Source organism: Corvus moneduloides, chromosome 3, assembly GCF_009650955.1.
Source record: "Corvus moneduloides isolate bCorMon1 chromosome 3, bCorMon1.pri, whole genome shotgun sequence".
In the NCBI taxonomy this organism is placed as follows: Eukaryota; Metazoa; Chordata; class Aves; order Passeriformes; family Corvidae; genus Corvus; species Corvus moneduloides.
The window spans coordinates 5405698-5426006 of NC_045478.1; the positions used below are offsets into that span (position 1 = coordinate 5405698).

Below are 20309 nucleotides of genomic sequence, written 5' to 3' on the forward strand. Positions count from 1 at the left end.
TTCAAATATTAGTGCCCATATTTAGAAACCTAAATGGACTTGGTCTCATTTGCAGAAGTGCTGAGCATTTACAATTTGCCATGAGAGCTCCACACCTCTGGAAGTCTTACCACATTTCTGTGGATATCCAAATACAGATTTATCTCTTGAACTTCAGGCACCCACAACTGAAAAAATGTGGTTTTCATTTATAATTCTATTATTATATATTAATTTTTTATTGCTTTGATTCTGTAATTGTAGTTATTACCTCAGCATCTCTCCTGCACTACGCTTTCCTAGGATAATGACTGGTTTAAATGTCAGTGGACCAAATTGTTTTCATTCATTCCAATATTTCTTTCACATGTTAATACTTTTTAAATTAAATCATTCCCCCTAAACTGACATCACAGATTTAACAGTTACTTCCTGATTAGAGAGGAGAGGAAGATGAATAAGTCAGACTTTTCAGATATGTATGAGAAATTTTTTCAAAGTGTATCTCTTGAAGCCCAAAATCCCAACAGTTAAATAATTATAAACCAGATAGTTCTTTACACAGAAGTTTTATCGTATAATTATGATGCTGATCATTTAGAACTATCCAAAATGTCTCCAGCATTTTTAAACAGCTAAGCACAGTTATTTTTAAAATCAAACATATGTGCTTTTTTTCTGTTTATGTCTTCGGAAAGAACATTCTGTATAATGAAAAACATGACCAAATTTTTCACAGTACATCACTATAAAACCCTATAATTGACTTTTTGGGTTGGTTTACTCTATATCTATTTTTGTCCATGTAGAAAACAGCAATGATGTGGTGAAAAGACCAAAATGTAGGTCCCACTGCAGGATAAGGCTCCATCCTGATTAGTGAAGTATCATGTTTTTCCTGGGAAACATGCCCATTTTGTAAAAGGGAATTCAGTCCACATGAACCTCCTCTTTAGAGGAGGAAAAAAAAAAAAAAAAAGGAAAGAAAGAAAACCATCCTCTTAAGCAGCACAGACTGTAGTGATTGCTCTCAGCTTTGGTTGAGCAGGACACACAGAGCCTTTCCATTAAAAAGAAGGCAGCTCTGCTGATTATAGAGTTGTCCCAATATGAATTTTCTGCTTTTAAACAATATTATTCAAAGTTTAAGAGCTCAGATTTGCTTATATTTTTATTTTACTTCAACCTGAAATGAGAAAATGTTTAACATCACCTATTTTCTACTTCTCAGAAAAAAGAAACTTTCTAAAAGCAACATACGTGAGAATATATTCACTGTTTCAATTGCTACTGAGGACAATAATTCAATGCCAATGAAAATCAACTTGAAGTAGTAACTCAGAAAAAATAAGTATCTGCATTAAAAGAATGTCTCATCTTAACTATTCTCTGCCCACAAAAATTAATTTAGATCATGCATTTTATTTTACAAACTATTCTCATTCTTCTTGGAATGGCCTTTAATTTTTATTATCACAGATTACTTACATGCCCCAATCACAGAGTGAAAAGAAACTGTGCAGACACATTTCCAAAGGAGTTCACATGCCAAAGAAAAAAATAATCTAAAATAATCAACTTCTTTCAGAGTTAATTAAAATAAATCACAAGACATTAAACTTTGACTTAAAAGTTTGAAGAAAATACTGTTATCTTGCAAATTGTTTAGCAGCAAGATATGCCATAATTGCTCTGAGGTAAATCTTTGAGAAATCAAAGATGACATCTAAATCACAAGCTTGGGCAAGGGGGAGCATACCATCCACAGCCAGAAAGAAAGGATAGGCTTACGAGGAAAGGTAAGCTATTTCCTTAGCTCAGAACTCAGTTAAACTGAAGCTGCAATCACTAATATCATCACTAATATTAGACTCCCCAAAGATTTCAAAAACTTTAGGGTCTGATCACAAAATCAGAAGTTCCAGTAAACCCAAGAAGTGCTGGAAGTCAGGTATAGTTTCTCTCTTGGGGCAAGCGTATCTTCAACGGGCTGCTCTTACATTTGTAATAGCTCAGGAGACATTCCTTCCCCAGCCAAGCCTCCCTGAACTGCTTCCACAAGCAAAGATGCTCATTTACAAAAGTGACTGCAGGATCTGCTTCAGAGATGAAACATGATTAATGTCCTAAGGCCTTAGAACTGACTGATGGATTATTTTCATTTCTTTGGGGTTTTTTTTAATTATCAAAGGAAAAAGATGACACAGATTACCCTAACAAAATTTAAAATTCTTAGCTGTATTTATTTAAGAAGCTTCAATAATACAAGCATGGTATGGAAATGTAACAGAAGAATACAGTCAATTTTAATTAAACTGTAAGAGAAGTGGTTGTACTCCAAGAAAAATTAAGTCAGCACATTTAAAAAGAAGAAAAAACCAAGCATATCTGAGATTAAGGTCCAGCTACACACCTTAGAAGAGAAACTTGGAAGTCAGTAACACTATTTTGCACCATTCACACAAAACAGTGGAAAAAGTACTTTAAACCTGCCCCAGAGACAAACACTGTGTGACAAGTACACACATTTATGGCAAAAAGTCTGATGGTGACATCCAAGTACCAAACTGCACTTCCTGGCCCTGCTCTCCATCAGTTTGAGCGTGAAACACAGACACTGTGGGCGATGTTTCTGAGTGGGGGGAGAAATATCTGTGTCTGAGTCAGCCTCTGCTTCCTTCCAAGGCAGTGGAGAGAAATGTGTTATGATTCATCTGACTTAGACCCTTCTTTTCAAGGGAATCACCACCTAAAATTGCTGGTTTCTCACTGCTGGCTATGGAAAGAAGGTTATGCTTACTCGCTCAGGTGCATACGCTGACAAGCAGAAATGTGAAGTTAATGAAATGAATCCCTCTTACAACAACTATTCAGACATAAGTGAACAGGAAGAGGAGATTCATGCCTGGTTAACACCAGAAATAAAATGTACTTAGGAGTTACAACAGAAGTTTCTGCCATCACTGAGAGATTTACCACTGAGGAGGGACATCGGCTTTAACAAGACCCATCCTCTGGTCCAGGGAATACTGTAACGAGAACCAACAAGGTTCAGACATCCACTGTCCTGGAACTGAAGGCAGTAAGCAGCCCTCAGCAACAGACTCAAAAGGTTTTGTAACTAGAACTGCCCCAGTGTTTTTAAAACTCTATCCAACTCTATGAGGTTAAAATATTCTGAGTAACAGAAGGGTTCAGAGGCAAAACACACTACAAGTTCGTCTTCATCCCGTGGAAAGACTGCACTCAGTTTTGCTCTTACACACAAGAAATTTCTCTTGGAATTCACAGCAAAATCCATTGATCTGTGGGTATGCTCAATCACTGAAAACAGCACAGGCATTAAGAGCAAATCTCTCCTTGTCGATATCAATGTGAAACAACTGTGTGGTGGATAAAATACCAAATAATTGAGTCAACATGAGATGGAAAGGCTGTAAGTCAAAGTGTTACAGAAGTATTCCCTCTGCCACTGCAAGATCTTTTGGTGAGAGGATCAAAACCATGCAATACGGTATTGTTGCACATCAGCTGTATGCCATGGCCCTGACGGAAAGCAGAAAGATTTCACAGAGTTGAATTAAAGAATTCCTAAATTCCTGTTATATATAACTTATTAAATGTGTTTGTATGTCAGAAACTTAAATCACTGACTGATGGTCAGGTGGATTTTTTCCCCTCATTTGAGCTGGCTATTGCACAGCTGTCCCCTTGCACAATTCTTAATAGTTTCTAAGTAACCAGTTCTGGTCCTGCAAAATAGTGAAATACATGAACAAGAGACTCAATATGGGTTTGTAATAATAAGACAAATTCCTCCCAATTAAACACTTTGCTTACATTTTAACAAAGTTATTTACTTGCTACTTCTAGGGAGAAAAACCCCAAACACATATTTGCATGACGCTTATTTGGAACTACTAATGATGCTTCACATATGCCAGTATTATGCTAATTGTCTGGCTGAACCCATACTCCAGGCTTTTCCAGCAATCAGCAGGCACATCTGGATAAAGTGGTTTCAGTTCTACATCCTTTCAAAATATTCACACTGCTACAACAATTAAGCAAATGAAAAATGTAGCAAACATTCTGGCAAAATCAAAATTAATTTGCTGTTTAAGAGAGGGTTATGTTTGCTATTAGTTCATAGTACTACAGTAACATCAGACACTGAAAAAGTCCATAAAGTCTACACATTGAAATAAATGTAATTTTCCTTTTTAACCAGAAAAAAATAATTTCATTTCAAATGTCCTCCTCCACCACCTTCACAGGTAAGCATGCATGTACAATGAGTAAGCAGGTGGTCATACAACAAAAATTTCACCCTACTATCCAGCCCTGGAGAGTCACTTATCAAAATATAAAAACACATTTGTGCTGAGCTGAATTTGCCATGTCACTCGAAGGAAAAAGAAAAAAAAAAAAGAAAAAAAAACTTCTTCAAGGATGGGATCATTCACAGGCAGGGGGAGGAGGAAAACCCTAAAGGTATGCCTGTCTTTCTACAGATATTCCATTTTTAATCTAAGAACAACAGAAAGGAAAAGCAGCTCAAGCACCTCGTTAGCAACTGACAGAGGTGAGGCTTTTACATAATCACCTGTTGATGCAGGAATCAGTCAGACCACAAAACTACTACTCTTTAATGGATGAGAAAGAGGAAGGGGAAGTTAGAAACTTTTACCTACTAACTCTGGAAATAATCAAGACTCAGGGAAAACACGTCTGTGTTTCATGCAACCATTAAAGAACTACTGACAATATGTGTGGTCCTTCTGCAATCCCCAAACATGGCACCAACGTTTTTGAAGTGAGTTCTGATTATGCTTTAGATGAGATTAGATATATTTGCACCAATCAATCTGTCAAAAAAAAGTTCTGATGTACTAGTTTAATGTGTTGAAACATCTGACAAAGAAAATACTAAGTGTTTGAATGTGATCATCATAAATCTGTGACAATGAGGATAAATCAGTCCAGGTGGCAATGTGATAATTTTCTGTGTTTCTACTCCATAAAGGGATGTATGAAGTTCACCCTCAGGCATATATAAAGGTGTGTGGTTGAAATCTAAGATGATAAATACTGGAAGCAAAACCAAAAGAAAAGAAAAATCTCAAATTAGTGTTTAATAACAGATGCGTACATTATGATTTCAGTACATTTTGTCTGTCCAGCATGTTAAGACATTATAAATTATCATCTACAATGTTATATTTTGAAATGCTACTGGAGTTTTTTTGTTATTAAGCACACCTGAAAGCTTAATTTTTTTTCATACTTAAGAATGACATGGATCCAAATTTATGCCCAAAGAGATTCATCAAACCACACTTTTAGGGGGAAAAAAAAAAAAAAAGGATACATTAAATATACAAATTAATCTTTCCCCAAAGTTAGTCATTTTAGACAAATTAATAGAATTTTAGTTGCCTAAATACCCTGGGTATTCATACACCTTTCAATGGGGCTGTTTCCTTCAGAAAAGGACTGGCACAGGTCGCCCAGAGAAGCTGTGGCTGCCCCATGCGTGGAAGTGCCCAAGGCCAGACTGGACAGGGCTTGGAGCAACCTGGTCTAGTGGAAGATGTCCCTGCCATGGCAGTGGGTGGAACAGGATGATCTTTAAGGTCCCTTCCAACCCAAACCATTCCATGACTCTATGATAAGATCGACATACAGATAATTTAAAACTAGCATTTTCCAGACTTTCTGAAGTAGTAATTCCTGGCATATGAATCCTCACTTTTATGACACATACAGCTATTGAAAGTAGACATACAGCTTTCAATAGGCCAATTCTTTCAGAAAGATCAGGCAAAATCATTAAAAAGAAGAACTGGATCACCAAACAAAAAAGGCTTAAAAATGGTACCAAAATAAAGATGAGTTTAAATGGGGAAATCAGAAAACCTCAGAGTGACTAAGTAGAGTGCTAAAATGAAACAACCTTACTATTGTTAAAACTCACAGTGAAAAATCAATGTGTGGATCATCAATAAATTACAAAGCCAGTGAATACTACCGAGGTTATATACTTTTGAAAATACTTCCACAGAAGCATAGCCCACTTACCTTTACAGGCATAAGCAATTAAAGTTCTTAAGTTCCTGTATCCTAATTTTACAGCACTTTACTCATTTATGCACTTAGATCAAATCTTTGAAGATTTGGTGACTTTTTCCCCACGGTAATACTGTGGTACACAGTATGTAGCAGTATAATCTCAGTGCTGTCATCAGCTTATCTATACACAAACTCTCCAGAACAGGGATCTGCACAGAGATCAAGTTCTCTCCATAAAGGCCAGTACTGAATCCTTAGGAATAACCCCTCCTTGGTTTTGTCAACGACAGACCTAAAGTGTTGCCTGAGGTTATGACTAGTCAACTGTGTTTTATAGCTGTAGATAAACTTCACCTCCATGATCTTCTCTTAATCCTTTTTAAGATACAGTAATTTTTGGCTTCTTCACTGCCTTGTTGATGAATTCAACACTTTAATTATGCACTGTTAAAAAACTACTTCCTTGTATTCATTTTAAGTCTGCCATCTGATAATTTAATTAGCTGCCCCTAGTTTTTGTTGTGAAAAAGGGAAATAATTGTTTCCATTCACTTTCTCTGCATTGCTCATAATTCCAGATTTCTATCACATTCCCCTCCCAGCTGTGTCTTCCCAAGCTTTTAGCACCCTGCCAGTTTAGTTTCTGCTCCTTGTACAGAATTCATTCAGTTCTAGAATATTGTTTTTAATAACTGGGTGAACACAACAGCAGAACAATTAGTAACACCATTTTGCTATGATACTCTCAATTCCTCTTAAATGCAATCTATTTTTGACAACCGCTAAGCCTCACCCACCAAGCTTTCAGAGCTCTCCAGTATGACTCTTTTTTTATCAAAATAAACAGCACAGAGTTCACATGGGTTTATCAGCAATGGATTTCACCTGTTTTGTCACCCACTCAATTCTGTGCAATCTTTGGATGATTCCACACAATCACCATTTCACTACTCTAAATAACTTTGCCATCAGCTTTCTGGCTTCTCCAGGATGGGTAAGTGAGGTTTTCTTGGGGCTGTCCTGTGCAGGGCCAGGAACTGGACCTGAGGATGCTTGTAGTCCCTTTCAACTCAGGAGATTTCATGATTCTACAAAGATCTTTGGTAGATCTTGCAAGTGACTTTGCTCTAGTGCAAAAATTAACTATTTCTACCCTCAAATTTCTCAGCTTTTATTTGGCTGCTATCTTCCAAAAAAGGATCTCTTCTTTATATCTCAGTACATATTGTAAAGTTACTGAGACACTGAGGCTACTAAACTACTAAAAAGCCACTAAGCAATTTATCCGAAGATGAAAACTACTGGGGTTCCACCAAATTCCCTGACAATGTTGCAATTACTTCTTAGCAGTAAGACAGAACCTGAAAATACATGAGTTTTCAGTTTGACAAGGATGTTCAACAGTAATTATAAACAATTTTGTGTTGAAACAATGTCCTGTATTGACATTTAATCGATAATCACTTATTTAGACATTCACTCATTCTTCCAAGAACCTTATTTTTAGTCAATAGCCTAGTCATTAAATAAGTCCTTACTTTATGCTAGATGAAGAACAAGCAGTAATAAACCACACTGAATACTGTTTGAATAAATTAAGTAGCAATACTTGAAAATAATAAACATTTCTTCTCTTCACATTTTTTTTAATTCAAAGCACACAGAAAGGAGCCACATATCATGGACAGAGGATACAGAAAAAAGGGGTGATCAACTCTCACATGACAACTGAATTTTGTGTTTAGTCATGAAAGCTCTAAATTGCAGTTACATAAACAGAAAACTAATGCCGCTGGCAAACAGCCCTGGTCTGTAATTTTCTATTTGGGATTCACTGGTTAAAGCAGAGGAGACGCTGAGCTCTGACAAAGAACGATATGGGAGATGACATCAACTTCTTTCAGCAAATGAGCTCAGCGTGCCAGCGAGCTGACAAATTAGCTTCTAAAAACCACTAACAGTAGCTTACAAAGTCACAGCTGTTACCCTGTTTTGAACAACAAAATGTTGATCTCGGTTGAAATGTCTAGTTTTACACAAGATTTGTAAGTGCCCTGATTTCTTTTTTTTAACAAAGAAATGAGTTATACTGAGAGAGGCATGAGGGACAGGCAGTGACTGTACTCTGGTGACTCCGTGGTGATGTTTAATCGACAAAATTAAGTAGAGCACTTGCTTATGTTCTGCACCCTTCTGAAATTTGAAAAACTCCCCAGAGATACAGGCTCAGTAGCAACATAAATCCACAAATACGACAGTACCACAGCCACTAGCAATTTCTTCAGCTAACTCAAGCATTTCCCAGGATATTAAGTTTGATAGTAGGAAGAAATGCAGCAGAAAACCTGGCATGAGAAAATTTGTAGCAGATTCCATCAAGGGGTTTAAACCAATTGAAAGATGCTAATACTCTACAAAACAAATGTTCTTCAATGCTGATTGGTGGACAAAGTAAAAAAATCATAGTATTACTTTGCATTTCAACTATTTGAATAAATCTTCACTTTCATGGCAAAGTATCAGGCCAGCCTTCTTTATTTCTCAGAGTTACAGGAGATTAAAAATTTTTTTCAAACACAGCAAACTTAGTTAATATTGATACTCCTATGACCCTCATAAGTGTCATCTGAACAGCCTTCAAAAATAAATTTGTTGCTGTTTAAGAAAAAAACAAAACTTTTTACAGATGACCAACTGAAGGACAGAACTATTTACCTCAAGGCCTGAAGGTTCAAACAGGAGCCTGATGTCACCTCTCAAGCATCAGATTACAGCCCTTTACCACTAAAGCATTCTCTCTGCTTTTTTACCACTCTTACTTTCATAAAATTGCAGTAACTTCAGCATAATCACTCCTGATTTATGGTAAATGAAGGGAATAATCAAGCCAGGACAGACGCGTGCCAAGTTCAAGTGACTACCCAAAGCCAACAAAAAACACCAAATCACTGGTCAGAGCTTGGATTGACATTTCTATGATTCTAAGTTTAGATGCCTAACGAAGGCCTTTATTTATTAATGTTACATAAGGCCTGTTTCTATCAACACAGTTTCTTGATTGGTTTTTCTTTTACCTTTACCAAAGTGGAGATAGTATAACAATGACTTAAATAAGACTGTGGGCACATGAAGAGCTGAACAAAACCATGTATTTTCAACAGGAAGTTACCCAACAACTACATGGTAAATGCATCAGGAGTTAAGGCCACATAAAGACCCTGGTATTCACATGCAGGAGACTTGTAGCCTCAATCAATCATTTACAGTACTGTGATGAAATCTGGTCTCCACTGGAATCTATAAAAGCTTGCACAGGCTCTTGATCAGAAACGGGGACATTCTTAGCTCCAAATTGCCAATTTTATGTTTGGAAAACACAAGCAATGAAGCTCATCTATGTACAAGAATATAGAAACATCACAGTAGACCAGAACACTCCACTTAACTGTGCCCCCTTTCAGAGGTGATCAAAAACTGTCCACTCCTTGTTTTAAATGACAGTACTGGATTTTACCAGTTCACACATCCATCACTGACAAAACAAACTAGTTAAACTTAAAAAGATGTAGAGAAAAGCTAAGCATTTTCACAAAAAGTACCCCCCAGCTGGAGAATGGACTGAGAAGTTTTGGGTTATATTCGTCTTTTACTTTTTAAATTTTATTCTCTGCATACCCCCAACCAAACTATATATCTGACACAGAGAGAAACATATTTCTCCCAAGAGTACTGTGAAGAGAAGAAAGTAATTAACATTAGTTAAGTATTCTCATAGTGTGACATGTGCCAGAAGAGCACATGAAAGTTAGTAATTCTTCATACTAGAGTTTGAATACTGTGCAGGAAAGATGGCAAACAGCCATGGAATGAGCAATCAGTAACAAGAAAATCTCTGAGTAACCACTCTGAAGTGAACAGCATTCCTTCCATGCAAAGAGAGAGTCGGGAGTTCTAGAGATGGCAAAAAAAATTGCAATCAATTAAGACTATTGTAATGTACCAAATACAGTAGGACTGTAAGGAGAGTCACTGGAAAACCTAATTGTAGATTTTCTGTGCTAACTTCATCAATTTATTCTTCCAGTGTAGAGTTTAGCTAAGCTTACTGTTTTAGCAGAGGAACACAAATACAAGGAAAAACAAGCAAACAAAAGAAAACAAAACAAATAAGGAAAAGACCAAACCCACCCGATCAGCTGGAAATAGTTCTATTTGCAAGTTCTTCAGATTTTACCTCTAAACCATTAGGCAATCTTGTAGAAAACCTTTATTATTTTCACTGTGTATCCGTCACATGTCCAGTCTAGGAAGAGCTACTGATGAGAGCAGAACAGAAAAGCACTCAGAAAGTAACTGTTCTCTAAAATTCATGAATTCTAAAAAACTGAGCATAATAATGTCTGGCTCTTTAAGTTTATTTCAATTATTCAAAAGGAAAAATAAAGCTTGGATTACTGTAGCTCCTATACACAGATAAAACAGATATTTTCTACCCACATCAGAAAATGAGAAGATTGAATTGCATTCAGTTATGAATTGGATTTGTTCTTCAATTAAAAGAGAAGAAAAATAAATCATGCTGAAGCTAAATGACAAACCAAAGGCTATTTCATTGTAATTTTGTCCAAAAGACAACTAAATTTGTTATTTCTTCAGCTCTTTGATCATTATGTTTAGCTTGTAAAGATGCCACTTACTACTGCAAATACTCCATTTCTGAACAGACTGGTATCATTTTTCCCGAAACTGAAATATAAACATTCAGCTGCAAAGCTGCTTCAAACCCACACTGGGCAAAACTGGACTTAAAACTCAAGAAAACATTTAGATGTACATTAAAAAAAATATAAAAGTAATTTAAAATACTTTGAAGAAAGGACAATTAGTAATTTTACCAAATGAGTAGGATAACGATGACAAAATAAATTGAATATTCTGCACTATTCCCAAATCCCAATTACTGAAGTTTCTTTTTAAAATTAGACATACTCTGCCTATGTAGATAATAGGGACACAAACTGTGAAAGATAAATGTTTTACATTTTACACTTTTCAGAGATTACAGTTATTTCTGAGAGCCCCAACCCCAAAGCCCATGTCATGGGAATGAACTCTGGCTCACGAAAAGCCACATTTCCTTCAGCATAGGTTTTGGCAAAGCAGCAACTGCCCAGAGCACTGCTTGAGCTTAAAAAACGGTCTGGTAGCATCAAGCCTTACATCCCCATGGGTTCCCAAAATACACAAAGAGTCTGGCTACAAGGAGCTGCTCTGGCATCACAATTACAGACTATGGAATCCAAAGGAGACGAGTGTCACAGAGGACAGAACTCTTACAGCCAACCTCATCCAATGGATTTTAGTACAAAATAAATTATAGGAAATAATCTAGAATGCAGATTCCACACACCTAAAAAAAAGGCTTCTTTAAAATGCCATGCCCAAATTATTCCACACAAATATTAACCAATTAGCATGATCTTTGATATGCAGGTACATGAAATACAGAGATTTCTTTGATTCTTCAGACAGTGATAACCTTGATTCCAAAGTCTTTTCAGGCCAGGAACAACTGAAGCACCACTCCAGAAGCAGAATGATTGCAGGAGAGAATTTAGAAAATACAAGCAAACACTATTTATTTTTCAGTCTGGATCAATTTGTGACTGCACTGCAGAATTTTCCAACGACACCAGTTTTTAGTGTTCCTGTTCCAACATACTCCTATTCCACTCACTAACAGGGAGTTTGGCCATTCAGCTCCAAAAGCTATTTGGGTGCCAAGTGCCCATTTATAGCTACAGCCTGTCCTCAAATAGGCAATAACCAACTGTCTCTGGGCTGTCCATCTGCATCACTTTGTGCCAAAACACAGAATTTCATCCTACTTAGCACCTCTGATCCCTCATACTAAATGCAGACCCAGAACATGAGTTCTTAAATGGAAACATAACAATTCACTTTGATTATGGGCTGGATCTCCAAGTTAAAAGAACCCTGTTTACCCAACTGTCAGTAGATTCATTTAGAGCCAACAAGTATACACAGTGATTTATCTTTTTAAAACAAGTTATTTATCTATCTAAAGAAAACAGAAGTAAATGGTTAAAGTGATAAAATAACTAAGTATTAACAAGCAACATATATACTGTCCTATACACACAGAATATTTCCTCAAAGCTTGCATTATTTATCTTACAAACTAAAGCTCTGGATTCTGGCAACCAAACCACAGGGTCTCTCTAAAAACAGCTTGGCTTCCTCACTTTTGGGGTTGGAAGGTCAGAGGAGGAAGAGGTATGAGTGAAAGGAATGCTTGCAATCCACTTTTATTTTTCTTCTCCGTTACCACCCTTCAGTTACTAAGCAGTCTCTTACTTTGAGCATGACAAAAAATGTGTATTAAAAAGAACTGACACCTGCTTATCTGGACAACATTGAACAGACCTGTCTATAAATGCTGCCTGCTTTTTCCTCCTGAAGTGAAAAATCAACCAGCTCTCCAAGACAACACATCAGGCACTGGGAATCTCATACCAACATCTCCCATACTCTTCTCAACATCCCTCAAGTTCTAGTATTCTTCAGGCACACCTCCACAGGCCATTTTAAGTACTATGCACAGACAGCCCAATTCCCTCCAAATGAGCTCAACAACACACTGAGCACAACCAGGCACTTCTGAACTGGCTGTTTCAGAACAAACTGGGGTTCACATGGCCTTGGAGACCAGAGGGCAACTTTCTCCTCTGTTTACTGTCCCCATGAAAAGGGCTGCATCTTCTTGCTTTTCATCCTGTTCCAATGTCTTCATTTCTCCTCACCTTCAGTATTCCTTCACTACAAAATGGGAGCCATACTGTTAAAAACAAATCTCATTAAAAACCAAGATTTTCTTTTTAACTCTCCTTCTTCCAATTTTATTCTTTCCATTCCCTTCTCAACCTCTTTTCAACTCTCTTTTCTCATGAATGATCTTCAGATCTCTTCTCCAACAGAAAACCACAATACATTTTAATTACAAGGGAAAGCTTAGACTGTTGACAAGCTGTGAAAAAGTAGCAAATCCAGGTATTAAATACTTAAAAAAAAAAAAAAAAAGAGGGAAAAAACATATGAAGAGAAACAGGAGAAAGGATGAAAGTACCTGATTTTGCTTTTTCTTTTTTTTTTCCTAAGAAATACTGTTTACAGGACTGAGGATCTCAAACTTAAGCAAGCATCATAAACAGCAGAGAAGTATTCCCCGTGCAATCACTGCATAAGGAAATGTTTTGGGGTTGGGTTTGGTTTGTTGGTTGGGTTTTTCAAAAAACAGAGAAGCAACCATGATGATCAGCCATCATGCTCAAGTTCAAGCAGAAAACAAGACCAGCTAATTGCACACAAATAACTAAAACACTTCATAGTAGAATATGTGGAGAAAGTTAATAATAAAATTACAGCTAACTACTCTCCCTTCCCCATGAAGTTCTTCACTTATTTTTTACTGCTGTTCATTATAATGGGGTTTTTCCCCTCCCTCTTTTTCATACTTTTCTTAAATGGCTGGCTGCATATATTTAATTGTATATTCCTCAGGGCAGGGACTATTTCCTTAATTGTCTGTAAAGTCCAGTGCTATAAACAACGGTCCTATGCAATGCTAACTAATAAAAAATGAGTAATGTTTTGTTGAGAAATAGTCATGCATTAATTATGCAAGATAATCTGGAAAGTACAGAACTAGGGAAAAAAACATGTTCTGAATCCATAACTTTTAAGCATCACTACCCAATGAATGGTTTATGATATTCCTTTCCAGTATTATATTTAATTTCTCTTGGGGTATTTAAAAAACATCTGCTCTGAAAGTTAGCAAATGGGTATTGTTTACTCAGAAATTCTACAGGGTGCAACCCCCTTCTACACTGTCAGTTAAATATACAATATTTTAAATACACATTATGAAGCCAACTGTGGAAGCAGGCACTTAGAATGCAAAGAATATTCCACATATTAAAATATACATGAAAAATACTGTTCAGGAGTTATAACATATATAAAATACAGATTCTAGATTCAGTATTTAATAAGTATGCAATTTTAAAAAAAACATTTCGTTTTTATTACTTACTGAACTAATTTCATGTCCTAAATCTACATTGCTGCAGACTTATACAAGCACAGAAGCTACTAAAATTGGTATAACTTTAAAACCAGAAGCAAATTTTTATTGCTGAACTATGCCCCTGAAAATGGGGTTGAATATAAAAACAATGACACCAAATCTGAAGAGCGTAAATACTCTGCCTTAACAGTTTTTGAAATCTGTTCTCTAATCTTGACTGAGGTTTGAAAGTAGCAAGTCTGTATTTTTCCAGTGTAAATGTTGTGCAAAAGCTTTACAAACATAGATCTAAATCTGCAATTGCCATTACTAAAATAAATGAAAAATCTATAAGCAGCAGTGAAACTGGCATGCAAATAAAAGAACTGTCAAGACATATACTGCCTAAAAATAAGCTTACAATAACTATTTTAAAGACTGTGTGTGGTCTTACCCATATATTTTGGCAAGATGCACTTTCTCCAACCACAGCTAGATTCATCCAAAAGCAGTGGCACTGGAGAGTCTCTGTCTCACCTGTCAAACTTGAAGAACGTTGTTCAGCAGACCACCATGAGTCCATGGATAGGATCCACAGCACTACAGCAGCTGTTCTTGATAAGTGTTCTCTAACTAGAGAGGCAAGCGCTTCAAAAATGTTCTGTAAGAGGATCACCCTTAAAATACATGCATTTAAAGACAAACAGAAACAAGAATATATCCAGAACAAGATTTTCAAGACATTTATGGCACAGCAGCATCCATGACCTCATACGTATCTCTGTCTGATATTTGGAAATATTCACAGAAAATTTGAGTCTATTAAATTCATATTAGAATTCAACTTAATTATTTACCTCTCCCAAATTACTAGACTCTTCAAATTGCAGGCAATCAAATGAAACAACTAGAACCCCTAAATCTTCAGGGGTTAGGAAGGTGAATTTTCCTCTTTTCAGTTCCTTTCATACGTGTGACATGGAAAATATTTTCACGCCAACCTACAAATAGATTAAAAGTTGTAAGGAGAGGTAAAAGGCTGCTTGGCTACAGTAAAGGTAAGATTCAGTGAAAATGGGATGAAGGACGAAAAGTTGCCAGTTTTAAAATGGCCTGAGAGGATATTTTGCCAACCAGAAAAATGAAGAGAACTTATCTGAATTCTGTCTGTATAAAATAACTTTGACTGTTATTAAAAAAGCACATAATCACTAATTTCCAGAGAAATATGAATATTTTCTAAAAATAGGTCACTGCTTTTAACTGCTGAGATCTGCTCTGATTTAACTACTAGTAGCATTGTATCCTAGAAGCAGGAAAGGCTCTAGAGAGATTACTTTCACTTTTCCCTAGATATATTTAGTGTACTAACTAGCATAGTTAGGATATTATTTTTCTTTGGTTTTGTCAGTAGCATGTTTGAAATAAATTTTATTAAGTGGTAGTGTATGTAACATTGCATTGTGGGTAGCAGTTTCCTGCCTTAACCTAGCCACATCCTCAGCTGTTATATGAGACAAGTTTCCCATATTTTCTGCAAGTTGACTTTTAAAAAAAAAAGAAAAAATACTGACAGGAGAAAATAGCTAGGAGGTTAGGATGATCTTAAACACCATATATTGACTGTTTAGAATGGGTGCATCTAAACAAAAGGATTTTTTTCTCAGTTTCTGGGCAGTCTACAACATACAGGAACACAAGGAAAGTAATGCTTGTCTGAACAGGAAGAATCAAGATGAGACACATCTGACCATTAAGATGCAGCCCCTTATTCAATGCCTGATCAGGGGTTAGATTATTTCACTGGAGAATAACTTTGCTATGCTATGAAAAAGTGAGAGAACTGGCAACTCAAAGTGAATGAAAACAATTTTTGACTACTTGCTATTACATGATGTACTCACTGGTTAAGAGATGACCATCTTTTTAATTTAAACAACAATTCAGTTTAAGGTTTAATGTGATCTTCGGTAGCCTGATTGCACTGTAGAAGAAACAGACAACACTTATTTACCCTAGAAATGTAACAGTACTTTTTCCCCCTCTACCTTTAGTGGTCCCAGGCACCATCCACTTCAAACCGTATCTTAGCCAGAAAAAGGTTCTGAGACAGAGAAAGGCAGCAGTAACACTCAGATGCTCATTGCTACTCTAGCAATAAGTACCATTTTAAAATGAAGGAATGCTGAAATAACCTTGCTGTTGCAAATTTTTTAATCAACAGGCAGTTTTAGTTTTTTGCTTTAAAAGTTTAGTATAAAGTGGCATCAGCATGCTCTACTATTGCAGAGATGATGGAAATGAGAAGTCTACAAAATACCCAAGTCTAACAACAAAAGCTTCCCAAAACATGCAAGTATTTTAAATCAAACAGTATTTTAAGTGTATTGGCTATGAACCATCAGAAAACACAGTTCTCTTCCTCTAAAAATTATAATTAGTCCTCAGTTTGAAAAACAGAGCCAAGGGAAGAAGTTTCACTTAAAGAAAAAAAAACTGCTCCAGTGGAACAGATACGTTAACAATACCTACAGTGAATACCTGCATCTGAGGAAACTGCACCAGGACTTTCTGAATCATAAAAATCAGCATCTTGTTATAGTATATATTGTAAAACTTGTAAGTAAATGCAATCTAACAAGTTTGTCATCACACTGCTCTAAGCAGAGTATTTATATCATTCCAGTTGTAGCACAGAAACAAACATTTAAGTACAAATAAACTTTCAGCAGGGTATCACACTGTTTATACACTGGATGAACTTTTGAGTGACATAAGGCAAAATGTTTGGAAATAAAGCATAGCTTAAAAGTTCCAAAACACATTTCAAGAACAGTGAAAGATGTAATTATCTTTCAGTGTTGCATTACAACTGACTTTTAGATTTCATTTGTCATCAAAGATCAAGCTCATAGTTTACCAGAGAAATTCCTTAGCATAGTACTTCCTTTGTAAGTGTAATTGGGACTCAAAGTATCCCCTGTGGAACTTGGAAGGGAACTTCCATTTTTGTAGATCTACCTTTTAAACAAGAGCCTGTCAAGCATTAGTCTACAATCAAGACACTGGTTTACACAGTGGATTTTCAGGATTCTTGCATCTGCTTCATCAGAAGTGCAAACTATACCAAAAGAAGCCACCAGTTTCACAGGTATTTCGTCTCAAAGTTTGGCTTTGTAATGTTTCTATACAAAAAAACCTGCATTTTTATCAGTGACAGTTACATCTTGATTACTCAGTTACAGTATTTGGTTTTCTGGTTTTAATGGCTTTTGCTTTACTAGATGAAGACTTCTTTGTAGTGCTCTGGATTTGAAGAGGTGAAAAAGTAAAAAAACGGTTCTTAAAGGTATCAGATCAAAGCAGAGCAACAAAGTTAGAGAATAACTCTGCATACACAAGTGAAAGCATGAAAAAGCCATTCTGGAGAAAGATTGAGCACAGCATTTCAATGCAATAAATTTTTATATCAGACTTCTGTAGGAAGTTCAATATTCTAATACTAAAGATATGACTAAAGTGCAGAGTTTTGAAAATCAAACACCATTTTCCATATGAATGGAAACAAGTATAAGACCAAGACAAGTTATCTATTATTTTAAAATACTGTGCCTACCTACCATCAAATAGAAGTCGATAAATACCTTCAATGTGTAAGAGTCGTTGAAAACTCTAAGCTTACAATTTAAGAGTTCCCCAAATAAGAGGCAGAAACCTCCAAAAGCTTTTGCTGCATCACAAGTTTATTAAAACTTTAATGCATAGAAATACAATCTGTATATGAAAAGATTAGTATTCTTTCCATTATTTTTATACACTTAGGATTTTTTCATTGATGCTCTTAACCATACAGAGAAAACATAAATAATAAAAGCAATCTATGAATAGGAGAATTAAATATCACCCTTACTTTTAAGTGGAATAGGTTTTTTGCAGAATATTCCTTTTTCATTTTATGGTAGAATTCTGTAAGTTTGGCAACATGTAATAACCCTCAAAGTATTGAATAAAGAACAATGCAGTTTACCTTACAATACTTATTAAGAATGAAGTTTTTATGAACAAGGGTTTATGGTTTTTTGATAATTTTATAACAAAAATCAAAACAATCTATTTTCACTGAAAAATCCTTTCTCATTTTTCCCATCCCCACAAAACAGAGAACCTGCTCTCCCACTCACACCTTCAGCTATTCATATCACACCATTCCTGACCAATTTCTAACTGAGAAAGCTCAGGACAAAGAGGAAAATAAAAAAGGAGGGATGGTAGCTTCAAAAATATGTATTTTATTTTGCAAATAAAAGCCGAACGATATCTAGAAAGTGTTTTACACAGTTCGTCTGCTGCCCCAAAAAAAAGACAAAAACAAAAAAAGGAAAATAATTTGAACTCACTCAGCTAAAACTTAAAACTACAGTGCATCTGTGGTACAATCAGGATAATATGAAAAGTTCTAGATATAATGTCCAAAGAGGCAAAAAATGAGATACTTTCTCAAAGATGTTTCCAATTTTGTTCTGAATCTGAGTGAGCAAATCAAGACTACTAATACACGCTGTCTGTGCACATTATTCCTTACTACACACAGCATTTTGCAATTTATTTCAAAGCCTCTATTATAAACAAAAAAATACTGCTTTTGTTAACCCACTCCGTACCGGTACAGTCAGGGCTTATGTTATGCAATCAAAGCCAAAGTTACAATATGCTAAGTATATAAAAAAACATCACACACACATGCACACAGATGATATTAAGTATCTGAATCTTACATATGCATCAAATTTATGTTTCATTTTAAAACTAAGTGTTAACATTAACTGGTGAATGAAGTTATTTATAGCCTCCCCAAAAGTTTAAGACTGTTCTATTTCCCTTAAACACCAAAACTATAATAAGGAATTAATGCAAGCACAGCCAAAACCCCCCAACCCTCCCAGCTCACTCTGTTACACAACGTCCATGTTAAGTCCTCCCAATGCCGGTATTCCAAAGCATCACTCCCAGGCTGCAGCACACAACCAGTTATGATATCCAAATGACATATTTTGCCCCAAATATAAAAGAAACATAATTGCCCTTAATTTGCATCACATAAAACTGCCAAGTAGTTTTGAAGACATGTAAAGCAAGGCAGACATGATTTAAGATTTGCAAAGGAATCCCCAGACTAACACTTCTGTGACAGCCAATTACAGTGAAAAACACAACCCCAACAAGCAGCCTGCTACTAGACCTTACGAAAGGTAAAGTTTCTTACAATGAGTTACAGATTCACAAGTATAAGACGACAAGGAGAAAAAGTAAAACAGAAGGAATCCAGCCACCCAGCAAATATAAAGCAGACCCAAGATCGTGATACAATCCAAAGATGTAAATTATTGTAAATCATCGCTGTTGTTCAGAATTTCACACAGCCACTTGTGCCAATTTTGCTCACTTTTCCACAGACACAATAATAAAGGAGGGAGAAGGAATAGGAAGGGAAAAAAAAAAAGAAAAAAAAAAAAAGGAGGGGGAAGAAGAGTGGGGGGGAACCTGAACTGAGAGTACAAATAAAGTTCTGCTGTCCATATGCTTTAACTGTACAGAAGTTTGGGCTCTTAAAGCATTTTGTACACTCTCCAAAGCCTCATGAGTCACAAAAATTAAAAAGCTATATGCCTCTGGATGCCAGGAAGGGCCTTACCACGGGCCTTTTGTCAAAATACAAAAAAAAATTTTAAAAATTTTAAAAAGGAAAAAAAAAAAGAAAAAGAAAAAAAAGAGAGAGAGAAAGAAAAAGCCACAGTGTAGGCAGTCCTACTTGGAGTCCTCTGATGTCACAGCCACATGACTCGCTCGCTCCAGTAACAGTGCTTGCAAAAAAAAGGAGTTTTAAAGCTTTTGCTTTTTTGGATTGTGTGAATGCTTCATTCGCCTCACAAACAACCACAGAACCACAAGTGCGGTGCAAACTTTCTCCAGGAGGACAGCAAAGAAGTCTCTGGTTTTTAAATGGTTAATCTCCGCAGGTCACTACCAGCCACTGAGACCAACAGAGTCAGTAAGTGCTCTCTAACCACAGTCTATGCAGTAATAGTAGGTCCTTCAAATATTTGCTCATTCCCTTTTTTTTTTGTTTTGTTTCCTTGCTTTTCACATGTTACCAGCACTACACAATTTT

At 36.0% G+C, this 20309-nt stretch overlaps 2 protein-coding genes across 8 annotated transcripts in view; one reads left to right on the plus strand and one right to left on the minus strand.

The window, feature by feature from the left end:
- The window catches only part of SUPT3H (SPT3 homolog, SAGA and STAGA complex component), a 259239-nt gene that overhangs the window by 198919 nt on the left and 40011 nt on the right, over window positions 1-20309 (minus strand). The gene's annotated exons all lie outside the window — the stretch shown is intronic.
- Window positions 20098-20309, plus strand: part of RUNX2 (RUNX family transcription factor 2) — a 215829-nt gene continuing 215617 nt past the window's right edge. For all 4 annotated transcript variants that reach the window (XM_032103957.1, XM_032103959.1, XM_032103960.1 and 1 more), the window contains exon 1: window positions 20098-20189. The gene's annotated coding sequence lies outside the window, so the exon portion shown is untranslated. The remainder of the gene's footprint in view (window positions 20190-20309) is intronic.